The sequence below is a fragment of the Anticarsia gemmatalis genome, chromosome W, assembly GCF_050436995.1.
Source record: "Anticarsia gemmatalis isolate Benzon Research Colony breed Stoneville strain chromosome W, ilAntGemm2 primary, whole genome shotgun sequence".
NCBI classification, from domain to species: Eukaryota; Metazoa; Arthropoda; class Insecta; order Lepidoptera; family Erebidae; genus Anticarsia; species Anticarsia gemmatalis.
In genome coordinates, this window is record NC_134775.1 from 13,304,984 (window position 1) to 13,327,282 (window position 22,299).

Genomic DNA, 22,299 nt, shown 5'->3' on the forward strand with positions numbered 1-22,299 from the left:
AGATCTAGTAGTTTTCTTGTTTATATTGTGACGTCATCGATTCTAGTAACAGTGCACGGTATAGTGTTAACGCGACCCTCTTATACGTCAACTATTTATTTCAATTTAACGTTCACCTTCACATTACATCGTATTATTTTTAAACTCATTTCGTTAAATTTTAACTTGCGCACTGACAGGATCGCAGAGTTGTCAGCTGTCAAACTGACAGATGACATCTGGCTCTGTGACTTCTTCAATTTCGTTCGGAAATGTTTAGTGTTGCGTTATGTTTAATATTTAATTTCGTTCATTCCACTTCCCCTTTTTTTTCATTTTGTTTCTGTATTTTTTTTTAATTTATAAATTTTGTGTTAGTGTGTGTTAGCTGGCGGGTGGTGCAGAGATGCAATTTGCACCGTTTTATTCCTTCCTCTTTTTGTTTTTTTTTTTTTTTTAATTATTTAGTGGTATTCCCTTATTATAATATATATTATATTTTATTTTTTATTTTTTCTTCAATATTATGTCTAGCGAAGATGAAGCTTCTTTTGCATCTGCTGACGATTTTAGCTCTTCCTTGAACGATAGTTTCAGCTCCACAAGGGGCACGCTCGGTGATTTTGTTCGCCAAAATTTTCTATGTACAAATAAAAATGTGTTTAACGTATGTCACCTAAATGCGCAAAGTATACCGAGCCACTATAGTGATCTACAAGAGGCATTCGCTGATGCTGACGTTCATGCCATCCTGATTTCGGAGACCTGGCTCAAACCTCACTTACCTTCTTCTTCCTACTCTCTTTCTGGTTTCACTCTAATCCGCAATGACCGCATAGATAGGAGAGGTGGTGGCGTCGCTATCTATCTTAGAAGTGACTTCACCTACCGTATTCTAAACTCTTCTTGTCCTTATTACTCTGCATCAGCTGAATTTATTTTTCTCGAGGTTTGTGTCAAAGGAGCCAAAGTCCTTCTTGGCGTCGTATATTGTCCCCCTTCCGTTGACTATTTCTCCAGCATCGAGTCGGTGCTGGAATCTACGGGGTCCAGTTACTCACATCATATCATCATGGGCGATTTCAATACTGATCTCCTTTCTCTCCGCTCACCTCGCTCCTGTAAACTGCTTGAGATCGTCGAGTCCACCAGCCTTCACGTTCTACCCCTACATGCCACTCACCACAACACTGAAGGTGAAGATACCTGGCTGGACTTAATCCTCACGTCTGCTCCCTCCCTTGTCTCATCCTCTGGCCAATACCCAGCTCCCGGTTTCTCTCACCACGACCTGATCTTCATGTCCTACTCCCTAAAGCCTCCTAAAACCCGTCCTAAGGTTCTGTACAAGCGTTGTTTCGGGCGTATGAATGTTGAGTATTTAGGTATGGACGCTGCTAACCTTGACTGGGAGCAGCTAACAACAGCTTCGAGCATTGATGACAAAATTGCTATTTTCAATAGAGCTGTTGTTGGGCTGTTTGATGTCCACGCGCCAGTTAGGAAGGTTAGGCTTAAACGTCCTCCTGCGCCCTGGATGTCAGAAGGCGTTCGAATGGCCATGAGGCGAAGAGATAGGGCCTTTGCCAAGTTTCGCAGAGATCGGTGTGACGAGAATTGGCACCAGTTTAAAGTTGCAAGGAACCGATGCAATCAGATGGTACGTAACGCCAAACGCCGGCATTTTCTAAACAACCTTTCCTCTTCTTCCCCTGCCGATATCTGGAGGTTTCTCGGGACCCTCGGTATTGGCAAACGTCACAGCAGTAACTTACAGTGCACGGTTGGTTTGGATGATATAAATCGTCACTTTACGTCCACTACATCTTTTGATCACCAAACCAAGTTCGATACTGTCCAATCCATATTGGAATTACCCAGACCAAATATTGAATCCTTCTCCTTTTCTCCAGTAACACCGGAAGAAATTAAAAAGATAATCCTGTCCATTAAATCGAATGCAGTAGGCGCTGATGACGTCAGTCGACGCATGATTGTCACTGTGTTGGATCACCTGCTCCCCGCCATATCCCATATCATAAATTTCTCCCTTACCTCTGGTTCCTATCCTTCTTTGTGGCGCAAAGCTCACATTATACCGTTGCCTAAAATCCCAAATCCGTCGCTTCCAGCTCACTTCCGACCTATTTCCATTCTACCTTTTCTCTCCAAAGTGCTGGAGGCCTGTGTGCACAAACAATTAACACAGTTTGTGTTAAGCAACAACTTACTTAGCCCACTACAATCCGGGTTCAGGCCAGGTCACAGCACTACGTCGGCACTCCTTAAGGTGACTGGCGATATCAGGGCGGGGATGGAGGATACTAAGGTCACTGTTATGGCTTTGGTAGACTTCTCGAACGCCTTCAATACCGTCAGCCATGATATCCTTCTCTCTATCCTTTCCCATCTTAACATATCTTCCGGTGCGCTGAATTGGTTTTCCTCTTATCTTCAAGGGCGCCAGCAATCGGTTCGCTTCGGTGAATCTTCATCGAGCTGGCGGGAACTGGATTCTGGCGTCCCACAAGGCGGCATTCTTTCTCCTTTACTGTTTTCAATCTTCATCAATCTGGTAACCCAAAATCTTCGAGGAACGTATCATCTGTACGCTGATGACTTGCAACTTTATTCGCAAGAGACCGTGGACTCTATATCGACAGCGGTAGACGTCGTGAATGGTGATCTTGAACACGTCAAGTGCTGGTCTGAGAAGTTTGGCTTGGCCGTTAACCCTGCTAAATGTCAGGCTATAGTGGTAGGCAGCCACCGCAATATTAGCCGATTAGGTCATCTTCATGTACCACCCATAGTCTTTAATGGCTCAACTATTGAAATGACGTCTTCAGTGAGAGATTTAGGTCTTAACATTGATTCTACTTTGAGCTGGAAAGTCCAAATAGCCAATGTTTGTCGCAGAGTGACTAGCACACTGCGGGCTTTATATCGCCTCAAGAACTTTCTGACATCTAGGACCAAAGCCATGCTTGTGCAGACTTTAATATTCCCTCTGATCGACTATGGTGATGTGTGTTACTTCGACCTGAATGCAGATCTCCTCAACAAACTCGACCGTCTTCTTAACAACTGCATTCGATTTATATTCAATCTTCGCAAGTATGATCATGTATCTACCTATCGCTCCCAACTTAGGTGGCTACCTATTCGTGAGCGCCGTAATTTACGAGCGCTCACCACACTCTTCTCTTTTCTTACTTCCCCTACTCCCCCAGCCTACCTAACTCCCTACTTTCAATACTTGTGTGATAACCACAATCGTAATCTCCGCTCTTCAAGCAATCTTATTCTTCTCTGTCCATCCCACACTTCTGGGTTCGTCAATTCTTCGTTCCCTGTCCAAGCAGTCTTGTTATGGAATGCGCTCCCTCTTGAAATCAGGATGTCCACTAACCGTCTTACGTTCAAGAGCAAAGTACGAGATCTTTTATTGAACAAAGTTGCAGAATCGTCACAATTATCTTAGTTTATATATATATATATATATTCTTATATGTACCTATTATATATATATGTATATATATACTGTATGTTTTTTATATATATGTAGCTAATATGTATGTATGTATAATTGTATTTTTTATTTTGTGTGTATATACTTTATATTATTATTTATTTACACCTCATATTGTCTACACCTATTATTATTTATTTGTACACCCTTTCTCAACTCACTCTCCTTCCTCTTTTTAACACCTTCATAAAAATCTCTGCATCACCCCAAGGTAGACTGGCAGAAAATGCCCCTGGCATTAAGTCCGCCTTTATACAGCCCTGTATATAAAGTTTGAATAAAATAAAAAAAAAAAAAAAAAGATTTCTAGTTATTGTTACGTCTTATCGTTATTAACAGAAACCACATCTAGTCATATAGCTATGTCTGCATATTTTGGTTATGTATACTCTATCCTTACATATGGTATAATTTACTGGGCCAATTGCACTGATATTCAATCAACATTTGTTTTGCAAAAAAAATGCATTAGAACCATTTTCAATATCCAGCCCACAGAGACTTTGAGAACTGTTTTTAGAGAGAAGGGTTTGCTCACACTAACAGGAATATATATATTAGAATTGTGCATTTTTGTTAAATGTAATCAGGAAATGTTTGATTTTAAGTCTAACTCCAGATCGAATGTAAGAAATAAATATAAATATAATATAAATTTGCCCATTATAAATAATGTAATATACTACAAAAGCACTTATATCACAGCTATTAGGGTCTTCAATCACATTCCTGTCAATATAAAAAGTTTAAATGGAAATATATTTAAAAATACCCTTAAGAGATGGTTAGTTGCAAATGTGTTTTATAGTCTACGTGAGTTTTTTGAAACCAAGACAGAGTAGATATAAGGCTTAAATATTGTAAATATCAGTAATGTTAGTAGTGATATTATTACTATACTAGGTATGTAAAATTGCAACACCCGAAATGGGTAACTGTTGAGACCACATTCATATTTTGTAACACCATTGTACACAGTTTTTATTGATGCAATAAAATATATGTCTATGTCTATGTCTATGTCTATGTCTATGTCTATGTCTATGTCTTGAACGAATTCTCTTACCGTGTGATGGTGTGGTCAATTTGTGGGCAGTCGAACACTTCAATATATACCTTTATGGTAAGGATTCTTTCGATTTGGTAACCGATCATAAGCCCCTCGAGGTTATATTCGGGAAAAGATCAAAACCGTGCGCTAGAATTGAGCGTTGGGTACTACGTCTACAATCATATAATTTCAAAGTGGTATATAAACCTGGCAAAAGTAATATCGCAGATTGCTTATCACGATTATGTAGCACAGATAGTTCACGACCATTTGAGGATGATTATCATATAAATCAAATCGTTCAGCTCGCGAAGCCCTGTGCTATAGATATGGATCGCCTTACAGAAGCGTCCCTAGAGGATAATGAAATAAAGCTAGTTAAAGAGGCACTGGTATCAAATAATTGGCACGCATTAACAAACAATTTTAGAATATTTCAAACAGAGCTCTGGTCACACGATGGTCTTTTATTGCGAGGTAATAAAATAATTATTCCCCTTAAATTACGTCACCAAGTATTGCAGGCAGCCCACGAAGGGCATCCGGGCATCGTGGCAATGAAGGCGCGTCTGCGCACCAAGGTATGGTGGCCAAAAATCGATAGTGATGTTGAAAGATTGGTTAAGAGTTGTAAGGGCTGTACCTTAGTATCTACTTCGTACCCACCGATGCCAATGAAGCGTCGTGAGCTGCCATTGCAGGCTTGGGTCGACGTTGCTATTGACTTTCTTGGTCCATTGCCAAGTGGACATTATTTGTTCGTCATAATCGATTATTATAGCAGATACAAAGAAATTAAAATTATGAAAAGCATAACTGCTATTGAAACTATCAAAATATTAAAAGAAATTTTTTCAAGACTAGGTATCCCATTGAGTATCACTGCCGACAACGGTAGACAGTTTATCAGTGAGGAATTTAAGTCTTTTTGTCGTGAATTAGGTATCAAGATTCATTTCACTACACCATATTGTCCCCAACAAAACGGTGAGGTTGAGCGACAAAACCGAGATATTTTAAAACGCCTCCGAATAAGTCAAAGCCAAAAAACAAATTGGCAAGATGACTTATTACTGTATTTAACTATGTATAATAGTACCCCTCACTCGACTACTGGAAAAACTCCATCTGAATTATTTTTTGGGCGCCAGTTCAGGGACAAAATACCTTCATTGTCATGTATGGAAAATCAGTTTTATTCGGAAATAAAAGATAGGGATAAAATCATGAAAGAAAAAGGGAAGGAGTATGAGGATAGGAAAAGAAAAGCTGAGGAAACTGATATAGGAATCGGAGAAAAAGTTTATGTAAAAAATATGACAAAAGAAAATAAACTTGACACAAATTTCAACCCAACGACGCATACTGTCATAAATCGCGAGGGATCTAACTATAGTGTTAGGAATGATGAGACAGGTAAGGAATTGAGGAGGAACGTAATACACCTTAAGAGAGTGGAGGGCCAGTGGAAAATTTGCCCTGAAAATAATACAGAATTAGATGATAGTGATAGTAACCCAGATACTAAATAAAAAGCGAATTACAGTAAATAATTTAATCAAATTATGAAACATATTTTTATTTTCAGAAAGTATAGAACTCGTGTAACACGAGGTCTCAATGTTTGTTTCTTCGCTCAAACGAGTTTTATAATGTAATGGAACATTGGTATTTAAATCGTAAATCAAATAATTAACTAACTTTAATTTACTATTAAGTGATTATGTGCTTGTTTATTAAGTTGAAAACCATGTACTCCTAATTAATTAAAGATTACAATACTGATTTATAAAATAACATATATTTAAGGATTAGCTAGATAATATGCGGTAGTTATGAACTTGATTATATATGTAACTTAATTACTTTTGAATATTGTTGTATAATGATTAATAACTAAATTTGATAAAAAGGGAAAGGTGTGATGTATATGTATTAATAAAGAGTACGGTAGTGGTCGCCGGACGCACTGAGTGGGGATGACACTTCTCGGTTGGCAGCCGTGCGGAGCGGACGTGCGATCACTACTGTAGTGAAACTGTGTGTTGTGTTGTTTATTGCCTGAGTTCTTATCCAAGTGACGAGTGGACGTCACAATCATAATCACTAATTTTAAAATGTTGCGTCTTCAAATAAAACAAATGTTATAAAATGCAGCATTAATTCCTGATTCTAAATATATTAATGTTTTCATTGGGCGTGCCGGAGATTTTTAGTAATTTGAGTTTATATTTTTATAGATTATGTTTTCATCGCGTCATCAAAGTGTCAATATTTTTGTCAGATATTGTTTGTATGATCACTTGCTCCAACGGTGAAGGAAAACATCGTGAGGAAACCTTGCATGCCTAAAATTTGTTTAATACATTTATTGAGGGCATGCAAAGTCCCCAACCCGCACTTGGCCAGCGTGGTGGACTCGAGGCCTAACCCCTCCCTCATTACGGGAGGAGACTCTTGCCCAGCAGTGGGACAGTAAACGTCCCTGTACCTAGCGAATGACCATGCCCGGGGTTTCAACGAATACATGAAATAATTAGATCTATATTTGTTCTATTGAAATATATATATTACGCAATTTGTTCCGTTTTTGTTTTTATAAGAAATCACGTCTTCTATAACTACTTTTAAATTATGCACTTTAACAAAACAAAATCGAGATAGACGATTAGATCTACATTACCTCTAATTACTTATCTACTTTTTACTCATAAAATTCATTACGTTAAGTTAAAAAAAGATAATACAAAGATTTAAACCTAGCGATGTATTTCTAAGAAACTGAATTTTAATCGCTAATAATGTGACAACTGTACATGTGTGAACTCTAATTACTTATCTACTTTTTACTTATAAAATTACTGTCAGTTGAGGTTCTTTTAAAAATGTGTGCTTATAAATAAAATAAGGACGTACGAAATAATTTGAGGGTAGTATTGAATATTTTTTATTTCGCAATGAAACATCACAAGTTACGATTAACAGTTATCATTTGTACTACGGATATGGATTTATCTATTCTATTTAATAATTTAAATTGAATTTGTATTGTAAGTGCATAGTGCAGATAAAAATATGGCTGGTAGGAAAAGTGCAGTGAGTTTGCAAGAACAAAAAATTATACTTTGCGGTTATCAACATTTTTTTGGCGATGTTAATAAATTGCCTACTCCTAAAGATAAAATTTATAAAACAATATCCAAACATTTTCATGGAAGATTAACTGCGAAAGCTGTCTACCAGTCGGTAAGGCGAAATTATAGCTTTTTCTTTAATCACAACATTTCACCAGTAAACACGGAGTCCAGCGAAGTTTTGACCGCTGGCAAAGAATGTATTTCAAGTGAATTATCATCTTCTAGTGACACCACTACAGATTCTATCTCAGATCACAAGATTCATCACTTTATGATTGATTGTCACAAATGGCAGGACATTGAACCAAAAGTTTATTATTCCCAGAGAAATGACCCCAAAAAGCCAAATACGCTTTTTCAAAAACAATTGAAGTTACCTAAAAGGAAGTGGAGTTACATATTATGCTTAGAAATATGGAAAAATACGAAACTACCCTGCACTTGGTGCATGAAATCAAATATTTGTTACAAAAACGGCGAAGTAAAGTGCATTGGTTATTGCAATCAATGTTTTTCTGATTTAACAGTAAATATTACTCCAAAATTCAACACAGATTCATATTTAGATGTTTGTTGCACAGTTAAGGTCAAAAATAGGCATATTAAACATGACCCTAAAGCAAAGTTGCGTATGACGACTTACCAGCGACAAGAAATTTCAAAAAAATTACAGCTGCATTCCCCAATTGTGGTGAGAAACTCTATTGCTGATGATCTAATACCCAATCAAGACAGTAGTAGTAGTAGTGATTACCAACGGATGACACATCCATGTATTCCTAATCTAGGAAAAATGTATCAAATCAAGAAAGAGTTGAAACGCGAGAGCATTCTTGATGATAATCCTTTCATGAGTGTCTGGAAAATGACTACAATTGCACCATTTTCTACATTCATTCAGCAGGTATCGGCTCGACCATTTTACGTTTATTTCTGGTCCCCGGCACAAATTCAGTTTTACAAGAATTCTTTAAAGAAAAAGAGCCATACTTGTTTATCGATAGATGCTACAGGCTCAGTATGTAAAAATGTTTCCGCCGTTGACAAAAGCGACTCTTTTTTCCTTGGTGAGGGAAATTCAAAACATATACTCTTATATGTAGGCGTTATGTATGCTAAAGATATGCCCAGTGTGCCACTCATGCAGATGTTGTCGGAGAGCCATACATTAGCAAACATATCGCAATGGCTATCTACATGGAAGGCTTCAATGGATCCACCTAATGAAGTTGTTATTGATGACTCTGCTGCTCTGATAGGTGCCGTGGTAAAAGTATTCGCATCTTGTTCGTCAACGAAAGCTTACATTGAAAATTGTTTCAATTTACTTAATAAGAAACCTGATACACCAACCCCACAGTGCTTTGTGCGTTTAGACACATCGCACTTAATAAAAACTTATTGGAATTTACTTACTTTTCACGGCACTGATTATACAGTAAAAAATTTTTACATTGAGTGCTTGAAAATGATAAAGCAATGCCAGGACTACAACAATTAATTGCCTGCGATATGGCTGTTGTCTCACTTCATCAATATGTCGGTAGTACTAGGAACGGTGAATTAACTGCTTGCAGTGAGTCAATAAACCGGTTGAAACATTCATTGTCTAACGTTAATCAATCAGCATCTATCCAAAATATCGCTGAGTATATAACTGAGGATTCAATAGGACACGTTAAAATCGAAACAATTTTATCCAACCCAACCATGATTGATCATAATAGTACACCAATTGCGTGGTTTATTATCTTCACAGAAAGACAAAATTTACTTTTGACATTAATAGACAGAAACGATTATATCGGTGATCGTATCAACCCTTACTTTTTTCCTGAAATGTGCAACGTAATTTCAAGAATACTTTCAAGATTGCCTTTGGTGTCTAATGTGATGTGTCCTATTTTCAATAGTCAGAATACTGCTCCCAGCAGTAGTAATATTGAGAGCCATTTCAATATTCTTAAAAATCTCGTGTTAAAAAAAGGACTGTCTAGGTTTCGAGTGGATGAATTTTTAGTTCAACACCATGATTTCATACAAGGCGAATTGAAATTAGCACTTGTAAACCAAAACCTGGACAAATTGAATAATCATATACCTAAAAAACGTGAAAAAAGATCTATTAAGCGGAAAATTACGAGTCAACAAGACCTGTTAGTCACGGAGGAATCATTATTTAATAAAGAATCTATAAATTCTAATGATGTGGTTGAAAATTGGAGAAACCTTACGAAAAGACGAAAGCAAGATACCTCAAAAGCGACAAAAAAGCCTTCCAAAGTTGTTGTATTACGAAATGGCAACTTATCAGGAAATACTAAAGTAGTTAATACTTGTGCATTCGATGTGGTTGCACAATCATATGCCATCGCATATGCAGACTCGGTCAGCGTAAAGAAAAGTATAGATGATAAAAATGATGAGTATTCTTCATTGATTCGCAATATGGTCGAAAGCAATAATGTATGTGATATATACGCCATTCGATCATCAATATTACAGAGAGCTTTTCCAGTTATAGATAATGTTATGAACTGTCACTGCAATGTAACATCTATATTTGAGAGACTTCTTATAGAAAATTATCCAAGTGCTGAATTCCTGAATCAATGCAGCCAACCGGAATGCATCGCAAGAGACATAACGAGACACGTAGGTTTGTTACCATTGAATATTGATATTATTACAGACAAAGGGCTTCAATTTTTGAATGAAGCAGTAGAAAGCGGAATTGAAGAAATAGAAACCCCATGTCCATATAACGGTTGCAATGGATTGCGAAAAAAAACCTACCAGATATTTGAACTAATAGCTCTAGAAGTCATTGGTATTAAAAAAAATTCAATAAAAGATGCGCCAGGAACTTTATTGATTAAAAAGAACACGTTTAGGTTATTATCTATAATAGAGTTCATTTCCTACTCAAATAATACAATTGGGCATTACCGAGTACATTGTTGTCGTAAAAATTCAGGCGTGGAGTGTTATGACGATTTAAATAGCAATAGCAGTACTGTTCAATCTAAAGTAAAAATGTTACCCCACTGTATGATCTATATAAAACAATAATCATATTATTTCATTTTATAAAGAACTTCCATTCTTTTAACATTATGTAAAAATAAATAATTATTATATTATGTTATGATTACTGTTATCTCTAAGATGTTAAGATACCGTCATTTTCTACTTATGACTAAACTAATTTTGAATATTGTCAAGGACCTGCTAATTACTTCCCACAAAACCCCAAAAATCATAAAAATAAATGCCTTATTTTTCTTAAAATCTGCAATGAAAACCACTGTTCAATTTCTAAGTATATTATTATATAGATCGCACAGATTACTTGAGCTATGATTTATACCTACTTTATGTAGTACTTGGTAAATATTATATTTATGATTTTTGATTGATTGTTTCGTTATGTTTATATTATCTATTATTAAACACTACAACTCATTTAGTATTTTATTATGAATTTTGAAATAAGTAGGTACCTGTTTAGATTCGATTTTTTTTTGTAATAAACTATTACTTTCATTTACTTCTACAAATGACCTCATCTGACAGTAGAAACTACCTACGCTTAGAAAGAAGATTTTGTTTTACAACATTTTGTGAACTTCGATATATCTACATTACAAATGTTAAATAAAAAATATTAATAAAATCTAATTTGAATTGTAATGGGGACAAAACTGTTACATTATTAGCGATTAAAATTCAGTTTCTTAGAAATACATCGCTAGGTTTAAATCTTTGTATTATCTTTTTTTAACTTAACGTAATGAATTTTATGAGTTAAAAGTAGATAAGTAATTAGAGGTAATGTAGATCTAATCGTCTATCTAGATTTTGTTTTGTTAAAGTGCATAATTTAAAAGTACATCGCTGGCTAACTGTTATAGAAGACGTGATTTCTTATAAAAACAAAAACGGAACAAATTGCGTAATATATATATTTCGATAGAACAAATATAGATCTAATTATTTCATGTATTCGTTGAAACCCCGGGCATGGTCATTCGCTAGGTACAGGGACGTGGACAGTAATGGGTTAAATTTACTTATTGTTTGTATGTTATTATTTATTTATAATATCACCCCTGTCGTTCAACGACGGGGCGTATATATTTTTTTATACATACTTTCGAGCAGTTATAGCCACAAAAACAAGACAACTTTAACTACCTATGAAACGTACGGTATCTTCTGGGTCTTATGTCTACATTTCCAATTCTTTGCCTTAATATAGAGCTGAATTATAGCTGTTGTTCAACCATTTGTAGCCAACTTCAGTCCGGCAGATTTCAATTGAGTCATTGTACTACTAGATTTAAATATTATAAAACAAATTGTACTAAGGGGTATTTAGGTTATCAGATAGTATAAATCAGCTTGGTATGTTACAAAGGTAAATAAAAAATGAAAAGATTTTACATTATATATTTATTTCATCCACATCTCTTATTATAATTTCATCTAAAAGTTCAGCTGGTGCTATAATATTATGTTGATGCCTGGCCCATCCCAAGTACCACACTAAAGTCATAGTATGCGCACAGCAGCCTATATAGTACGCATACCCACCAGGCAACTACAATAATATTCATAATATTATAATGCAACGGGTCTTATACGCGATTGAAAATTTTTTTTAAAGGTTAGGATACCTTATTTGCTGCCCGACGTTTCACCATACGTCAGAACGGCTGTTGAACACCCTGAACTCCATTCATACTAACATCAACTTCACATATGAAATGGAGACAGACAGATCGTTGGCCTTTCTCGATGTCGAAGTAAAGGCACAGAATAATAAGTACTAAAGTACAGAACACGCACTTCCCGTAACAATTTATAGAAATAACGACTCTTGCTACTAAGCAACAAAGTCTAATTCAGCTCGTATAAGCGCTCCGTACCTAACGACATATTCACCTAAGTATTCCCGCTCTCTTTTAACGCGTAACTCTGTCACTGTCTGGCGTAGAGTAACGCGTTACCTATGACGCTAGGGGTGTCGGCTCGCCGCATCGTTGCTACCTGTTTTGATTTGTTTACATTTTTACTATTTTATATCTATACTAGTAATATAATAAAGCTGAAGAGTTTGTTTGTTTGTTTGTTTGTTTGTTTGTTTGTTTGAACGTGCTAATCTCAGGAACTACTGGTCCGATTTGAAAAATTCTTTCAGTGTTAGATAGCCCATTTATCGAGGAAGGCTTTAGGCTATATAACATCACGCTGCGGCCATTAGGAGCGGAGTAGCAACGAAAAATATTACAAAAACGGGGAAATTTTTACCCATTCTCTTAGGTGACGCAAGCGAAGTTGCGCGGGTCAGCTAGTTCTTCATATGTCCTTAACCTGTGAACCGATTTATATCATTCAAACGGATAAAATAGTTTTAGTCTTAGACCTTTCATTTGATACCAAAATCGTTGAAATATCTCTATAAACAAAAAGTCACATTTGCAAGTTGCTCTCGTAATTATAAATTATCAAATTCCTTAAAAATTCAGACATGAGTCCATATTGTTAGCATCAACAAAGTAACTAATTATACCTAGTTAGTACTATTATTTTGTGGTAGGTAGGTACTGTAAAGTTTTATAGTTTTTTTAATGAATCTGTAGGTAACGAAAAAAATGACAATCCCTCGTCCTTCTTTTTCGACAAACATCCATCAAATGAGCATTGCTTTAAATCTGCCATTCTATTTTAAACGTTTTTATAATAATATTACTCATAAAACTTCTATTAAACGCACGCACGTACTCTACGCGTGAGCGTCGACACTCGACTCCCGGAGTGGCGCCGACGCCACGCAAATTTGTAGGCACTTATCGCTGTAGGTACGGCCGAGTGACGGGGGCCTGGTAAAGGTGAGAACAGATGGTACCTTGGGCCACACTGTTTACCGAAAACCGACACACACCGATAGGTATCTTCACGCGAATTCGCATCATCATCCGCGACACCTGCAATCCGTGGTGGCTTCGCTGACAACTAGAGCATACGACCTTTGTGACCCTGAACACCTAGACGGTGAACTCTCACACGTTCAGGAGGTACTTAAGCGAAACGGATACAGGAGAACCGAACGACGTCTGAAGAGGCAAGAATGTCAGACTGGTGTTAGCAGAGTACCAGCTTTTATGCCCTACATAAAAGGAGTAACGGATAAAGTTGGAACAGTACCTACTGAAGAAATACTCCATAAAGACTGTATATAGTCCGTTCTCCAAAGTAGCTAACCATTTGCGGACGCCAAAGGATGTAATTCCTCTTCAGACACCTGGCGTTTACAAGGTGGATTGTAGCTGCGGTAGTTCATACATCGGACAGACCAAAAGAACAATAGCTGAAAGGGTCAAGGAACATATCGCAGCTGTCAAGAACCGGCAAGTCAACAAATCCGCGATAGCTGAGCACTTGTTGGAAGCAGGAACCAATCACTGGATCGAGCTACATCAACCCCGGGTCCTCTCCACAGATCGTCACTATTACTCCAGGATAGTACGAGAAGCGGTTGAAATCAAAAAACATACTAATTTCAACCGTGAAGAGGGATACCGTTTATCATCTACGTGGAATCCTGTCATCAGCAAGTGCAGCCGTCGCCGGCATGACGTAACGCGCCAGTGTAAAGACGTCGTTAGTGTTGTGTGTCGAAGTACCGACAATTCCGAACAATGTACACTAAGTGAAAACCAAGTGAGGGTAGGCGTCGAAACTCGCGCCGCAAGAAGACGACGCTTAGCAGCTACATCAGTCAGCTCGTGACCACGGTCGTTGTAATGCGATCGAAACGTCGGGCAGCAAGTAAGGTATCCTAACCTTTAAAAAAAATTTCAATCGCGTATAAGACCCGTTGCATTATAATATTATGTGTACTAGTCGCGAGAGTTTAAAAACAAAAAATACAATAATATTCTAGGATTCCCGTCCGACCAGGTATATTATTTTCAATGAGTATATATACATAATATTGTTTTCATGAGATATGTCTGGACTTAATTTTTCCTCTAATTAATGTAGTCTCAGACGTCTCAGTACTGCCTCTAAGATTATATTCAGTGGAATTGATAGATTCACAGCTTACTTCAATTCTATATCCGCCATGGAAACGTTCATGCTCTGGGATCTGGCATACAAACTCTGTAGCCACATCCCTCTAACAAACTCACACTATCTCGAAAACCTCTGTCAAGAATGAACACATCATTTTCTCTGAAATATGATCTTAAAGCTGAACCCTCACGAAACAAATCGGACATTATGGTTGCATCTGATGTAACTGCTTAATATGGGCCAAAGCAATCAATAATATAGCCATCATTGGCCACCAGTAAAAAAGGTTTTAACAAATTCCTGTATTTATGTAGTGAGTAACTTTGTTTTTGAAACATATAATTACCGTAAAAGTGGCTGAATAGGGACGGTTTTCAACTTTACGTCTAGTTTAGACTTACTTCCGCAGGTTTTAGGTTATTATGTTCCTTGAAGAAAAGTTGTAAGAGACGGTGTTTTACAATTTGACATACTTAGAATTTCCATAAAGTTTTCAGGAATTGAGAAATATTTTAAAATGTGGCAAATCCCTATTCACACTGATTTGGGCTAAATAGGGACGCTATGGGTGTTAATAGGGAAATTTGGCTAAGGTTGACAAAAAAATAGTTAGGTAGGTACCAATCTAAATATATTATTTTTAATTAACAATCGTTTTTATTAGAATTCACAAAATAATCAAAACAGGAACTTCAGAAACCTATCTTCCTATAATTATTTAAAAGATATGACAACATAAAATATTTCGTATATTATATATATAACATAATATAATAAAAAAGTATTTGACTTCCATCAAAAACAATTGAGTAATCGGGTAATCTAAATTAAAAAAGTTGCCGACGAATTAAAAAACCTCCTCATTTTTTGTGTAGTCGGTTAAAACATGGTACATGAGATAGTCTGTTGACAGATAGACTGACAGACAGACATACAGACAGACGGACAGTAGACTCTAAGTAATAAGGTTCCGCTTTTACCCTTTCGGTGAATAGTTTCCAATATACCTACCCATTTTAAATATTTTTTCTTATTATTTTATAATATTAGTAAGTAAAAAAATTGTGCCAGCCCTGTCCCTATTGAAGCTTTACTATCTCTATATACCCCTCGTTCGTCCCTATTTACTTTACTCTCGTCCCTATTCAGCCATTACCGTCCCTATTAACTACAAAACTTATGAAATTCAAGTGGTGTTTTATATTTAATGTTTTAGCGAAAACTAACAAGAATTATGGCTTACCTTCTTCAGTGCTCGTACGTGAATATATATATGACAACTTGCCACAATTCACACAATGTAAAACTAACTAGTTTATTTTAAAAAGCAAAGTTTTGGACAGCAATTTTTGGCAGGAAATTACAGTCCCACTTTGAAAGAAAAAAAAATACATTTAGATGACAGTTTTATTTTTTGAAATGGGTTCCTATTTAACAAACATATAATCTACTTTTAATTTCCTTAAAAATTACAACCTGTGTGACCACTGTTTTCTCACAAATCGAACGAATATTTCGTTCCTGGTTTCGTCCCTATTCACCCCTGCATCCCTATTCACCCACTTCTACGGTACTGCTTTTATTAATATACAGGGTGTAAACGACGGATAACCGAAAACTTCAGTGTTAATTTTGTGACACTAAATGCGCGAAAGAACAATGGCAAGTCTCCATACAAAGTTTTACCTGACATCGTTTTGGAGCGTCTATGAATGAAAAAATGTTAAAACTATAGAGTTTCTTTAACTTAAACAGAATCATTAAGATTTTTGGTTTGAGAGGGCCACAAGAAAAAAATATGATCAATTTTATATTTTGAGGTTATATCATGAAAAAACTTATGTAAATTGCTGTTCTACATTATTTATGTCTAGAAAACAGATTTAGATTACGTGAGAGCAAAGACAATGCATTATTTTACAATTTTGTATAAAAATCTGATGTATATGCAGCAATCGTAACACCAGCAGCAAGCAAAGCTAACTAACAAGTTCACAACAAAGTAAACAACTAGTGATGCTGATAATCAATCATCAATTAATCGATTATTGAAATAATTGAAGTCATAATCGATTATAGAATATTATCGAATTATTTTTTTTTTAAACGATATTATTAAGATTAAAAACCAAAAAAAGTACTGTTATATTGCGACTTACTATTAAAAATATTTTTGATTAAGGAAGTTTTTGTGGATGCTGTAATGATAACGTCAGTGATTACTGTAATGCTATTTGAGGTTTTATTTTATATATTTAAGTACATATTATTATTGCAAACAAATCAAATATGCTAATAAAATTGCTTAAAATAATAAGCTATTATAAATGGATTATTCTTTTCATATTATATATTTGTCATAATCGATCAATCGATTGTGAAAATAATTGATTATCAACATCACTCTAAACAACGGAAGGAAAAAAAAATTTTTTTTAGTGCTGCCATTACACTTTCATCTAATAATACCTGACTATTAATCACAACATCTATACTTCTATACTATCTATACTAATATTATAAAGCTGAAGAGTTTGTTTGTTTGTTTGTTTGTTTGTTTGAACGCGCTAATCTCAGAAACTACTGATCCGATTTGAAAAATTCTTTCAGTGTTAGATAGCCCATTTATCGAGGAAGGTTATAGGCTATATATCATCACGCTACGACCAGTAGGAGAAGAGTACCAGTAAAAAATGTTCCAAAAACGGGGAAAAATTTGACCCATTCTATCTTATGTGACGCAAGCGAAGTTGCGCGGGTCAGCTAGTATACTATATAATATTATAAAGCTGAAGAGTTTGTTTGTTTGTTTGTTTGAACGCGCTAATCTCAGGAACTACTGGTCCGATTTGAAAATATATATACTATAATATTATAAATTATAAATATACTATATACTATATACTATATATACTATAATATTATAAAGCTGAAGAGTTTGTTTGTTTGTTTGTTTGTTTGAACGCGCTAATCTCAGGAACTACTGGTCCGATTTGAAAAATTCTTTCAGTGTTAGATAGTCCATTTATCGAGGAAGGCTATAGGCTATATATCATCACGCTGCGACTAATAGGAGCAGAGAAGCAATAAAAAAATGTTACAAAAACGGGGAAAATTTTGACCCATTCTCTCTTATGTGACGCAAGCGAAGTTGCGCGGGTCAGCTAGTTAATAATAAAATATGTAACTAAAACACCTATCAATTATATTTGTTATTTTTTTTTTAGCAAAACCTATGTGATTTGTTTTTAACGTTCACTTAATAATCGTTTTTTGATATTTAAAAACAAAATAATAATTTTGAAACATTTTGTAAGTGGTAATACTGACTAAAAGATTATGTCCACTGGATGTGGACGTATTCAAGTAAAAGTTTATTTTGTAAATAATTTAAGCTAGGCTTTTACCGAAAAAGTTAATTTCATCATAAAAAAGGGCTAAATTAATTACCAACTTTTGCACGTGTCCCATTTGTAGACGCTTCATATAACACTTAGGTAAAAACTTGCCATTGTTCTTTACTTCAACCATTTTTCTCGGAAATGATTGGTTCCCGAGTTAGTCATTTTTGAGCGTTCAATGTATAGTGAACAACGCGATGTATCTCCGCGCATGCCTACGAGATTTCTGGCGGCGGCGGCGCGCTGAGCGACGACATGTCGCGACGCGTCGTAGGTACGTACGCGTACCACCACGTCTATGCGCTCACTAGTATGCAACGCTATCATTAGATAACAATCTTATGTATCGTTTATGGTATCGTAAGTAGGCCCGTATGTTACAATAGCTCATAGTAAAATTGTAAGTAGGTAAGTACCTACTTGGCTTACGTGAAATCAAACAATAATAGCAAAATGTAATCAATAATAAGAAAGTGCTAAAACAAATTGTTATCAATGTCCATCAACACGCAAATACCTGGTGTATGGCGAGAGTTTGAGTACCTTTGTATCCGGACGTACAGGTGCAGAGCACGCCGTGCACTTCCACGTGCTTCACCATACGTAACACATCAACATTTCTCCCTATTTACGAGCACAACTGCACTTCGAAAACAATAACAACAAAAATAATAACAATAAAAACACTAACAACTCAAAACCGGAACAATAACAAGTAATAATAAACAACAGTTCACACACGACACGACGAATAGGACATAACGAACGACACCGGTGAAGAGCTTCCGTCTTCCGCGAGCGAATTGCTCGAACTATCAATCAAAGAGAGCCGCCGGCGCGGGCGCCTCTCTGCTCACTCGCGCCGCCCCTCGCCCGCGCCACCCGCTCCCTCCGCGCCGTCCGCGCGCGCGCCGCCGATTTGGTGACGAGCGACGAGTTAGGATCCCAGCGAGAGATTAGATTCAATAAAATATTGATGTGGCATTACTATTTTTACTTGACACAGTTGTTACTGGTTGCATTGTAGTTTTATTCAAATACCAAATAACATTACAAACATTATTGATGTAAGTTTAAAATACTTTGATATTTATAACATAAAATCAGCTTAAAGTAAATAAAATAAACACGAAACGTTTATTTAATTAAACCATAAAAAATGTAGGTACATAACAATGATAACAATCAATATCCATTAATATTCTTATCAGAGAAACTAACTTATCATAATTCATAATCCCCGGAGAATTACTTAGCATCCATTTTGTCGCATCCCATCTATGTAACATCCACGCGCGGTCGTGGCGTCACGCGTCACTACGGCCATCTACTTTTCGAGTCGCACTGCGCTTGTATGAAGTATGAATGAGCGTGTAAATAGGCGTCTTTAGCAGGCAAGTCGCGGGAGGGGAAAGGGGAAAGGGTGGACGAAGAGATGTGAGCTCGGGTACGGAGAGACGTAAGCGCGGGGACGGAGAAACGTAAGCGCGGGGACGATGAGCCGTAAGCGCGGGAATTCAAGTTCGGAGCCTGTTCCGAGGCGAGGCGATTACGTTATTATTCCGATTAGTGTGCGTTGCAGTAGGGAGTTTAATACAAACCATTCTGAACGGCTCGAGGCGATACGGTGACGATCCCTTTCCGATCCCATATGTGTGCTGAGACCCATAACCGTGCGCTACACTTAACGTTTGGATTCAAACCGATCTGGTGCCAACCAGGTCAGCCAGGGGGCGGCGAGGCGTAAGCGCGGTGTCGCCTAGCCGTAGCCGAGTTGACGTACAGGCGCTGCTGATACGCTTTCGTTACGTGCATACGGTAGGTTGACGCCTGGTTGACAGCGAGGCGAAAGGCGTTACGGTTACGATCCCTTTCCGATCCCATATGTGTGCGGAGACCCTAATCGTGTCTGTGTGGCGCGCGTAGGTACGCGGCGTGACGTCGACCGTCGCGGCCGGCCGCCGCCGGCGCGGTGTCGTTGGCCGCGCGCGAACAGCTGATAGCGAATTTATACGTTGTTTTAATCCATTGCTGTTTTTTGTGAAAAACAGTAATATGACGGATTTTTTCTCATATTCATGTTGCATTGTGTAGTATTAACGAAATAATACAAAAAAAAATTAAAAAAAACGCACAAAAAATCGGAAAAATCAAGAAAAAACCGATGAAAATTTTCAACGCCATAAGCACCAGTGTGTGGTATTGTACCAAACACCTCTCGATTGATATAGATACTGATATAAAATGATACGAGAAGATAGATAGAAGAAAAATATGTTTATTACTGCTAAAGTTCTAATGCTACGTATAAACTGATAGTAATGATAAATGATAGAATGATAGAGTACACGCGACGCGGTTGATGACCGGTAGTGAACTGATTTTTTATATAAAACTAATGAATTACGAATGCGTCGTCGCGAAAATGCTGACATGACTGAATGATAATTGTGCAATGTACGGTTGCACCGTACATGCTCCCGGGCGAGATGAGAGATGTGGGTGGGTGATAGTAATGATAACAAGATGAAAAAACAATGGTTGATATTTAAAGTATGATTAATATAAAATTAATTTATTGTCCCTGTTCGTCCATATGAAACACTGATCTACACATTGGTGAGGTAGCCGAATCTTTTTTAAAGTAACTTTTAGTGGGAATTTCGTCACTATTACCGTCACTGAGGTCTATACGCGAACAATTCACACTTTTACGACACTTGGCACACGCGCACTCATTATTGCACTGAGTTGGGACACTGACACTGGTTACACTAACTGCTGGCTGCAACACCGCAGGGTCCTCCGCCCGCGGCGCGGTGGGAGCCTCCCTCGACCACCGCGAACATCCGAAGAGACCTCGCAATCGTCGCCATGCTACTGCTGCTCCAAGCAGTATCACGATGCAGAGAATACTGTAGATCGCTACATAGTGATGTACATCATGGAAACTCACATTTTCTGTTATTGGAGTACTCTGCTTGATTACATCCAATTGGTTCTTGATATTTGACAACTCTTGTCGTTGTAATTTCATGTCACTAAGGTTGAAAACTGATTCATGGAGTGCAGGTGTCAAGTTAACTATGTTGTTGATAGGTGCCATCTCAAATGTGTTTATTTCCGGCAGGACTATCGTTTTGCTTGAACCTTGTCGGTGTCCATAAATACTAAAGTTTTCCGTCTTTATAACACATCCTTGACCTATGTTAAACAAGCCTGCATGGGTCAATTGTAATGCGGAAATTTGATCGGGGCACAACAAACGTAGTCGACATAATTCACAGCAAGTGTATAAATAATGATTCATTTTATTTGTGTCTATAAATTTATTTATACACGGCTTAGCTATTGTTTTACATGCTCCAGTCGCTTGCGAAATCAAACAGTAGCTTTCATCATTTTTGATGTTATATATAGGCTTTTGTAAGCTACATAACAAAGTGCCTGGATTCTGTTGTGTACACGAATTGATATCGTTTTCGGTTAATGATAATAGAGCGTCCTTTTTTAAGTTAACGGCAACGTATTCTGATACAGGCACTATCTCGAGCATTTGCAGATCGACTCTATGAGGCACTGGAATGATTTTAAGAATTTCGTAAATATCCCTGGTAATCAGTGGTATTTTTACTTCAAAGATAAGGTAGTGTTCTGACATATTGGTGCGTACTCTAAGTAAATGATAGATCTCTGTAAACTGCATTCCATCTACAGGTGACATAAGATCATTTGGGAGATGACTCGAAATGACATCAATCTCGTGCTTTAATTGCTGGGGTGATATCATGTGCAAGTTGAATTTGCCATGATACTCGTATATATCGGTAACAGTATCGATTAACTCATCTTGAATGGTTTTCAATTGCAATAATATATTGTTAGCTATTAATGCCGACAAATTAAAATCGGACTTATGGCATTTTCTAAACTGAGTAGTTTTTGATTGATTGCTTTATGTTGCTTTTCCATGACAGATTCCGTTCTCTTCAACAAATTATATTCTGATTCAACAATAGAGGTTTGATTTTTCCAAAGCATAGCCATATGATTTTGATTTGTTTTTATTGCATTAATGTCTCGCTCATACTTTTCTGCGAAGCGGTCATCTAACAC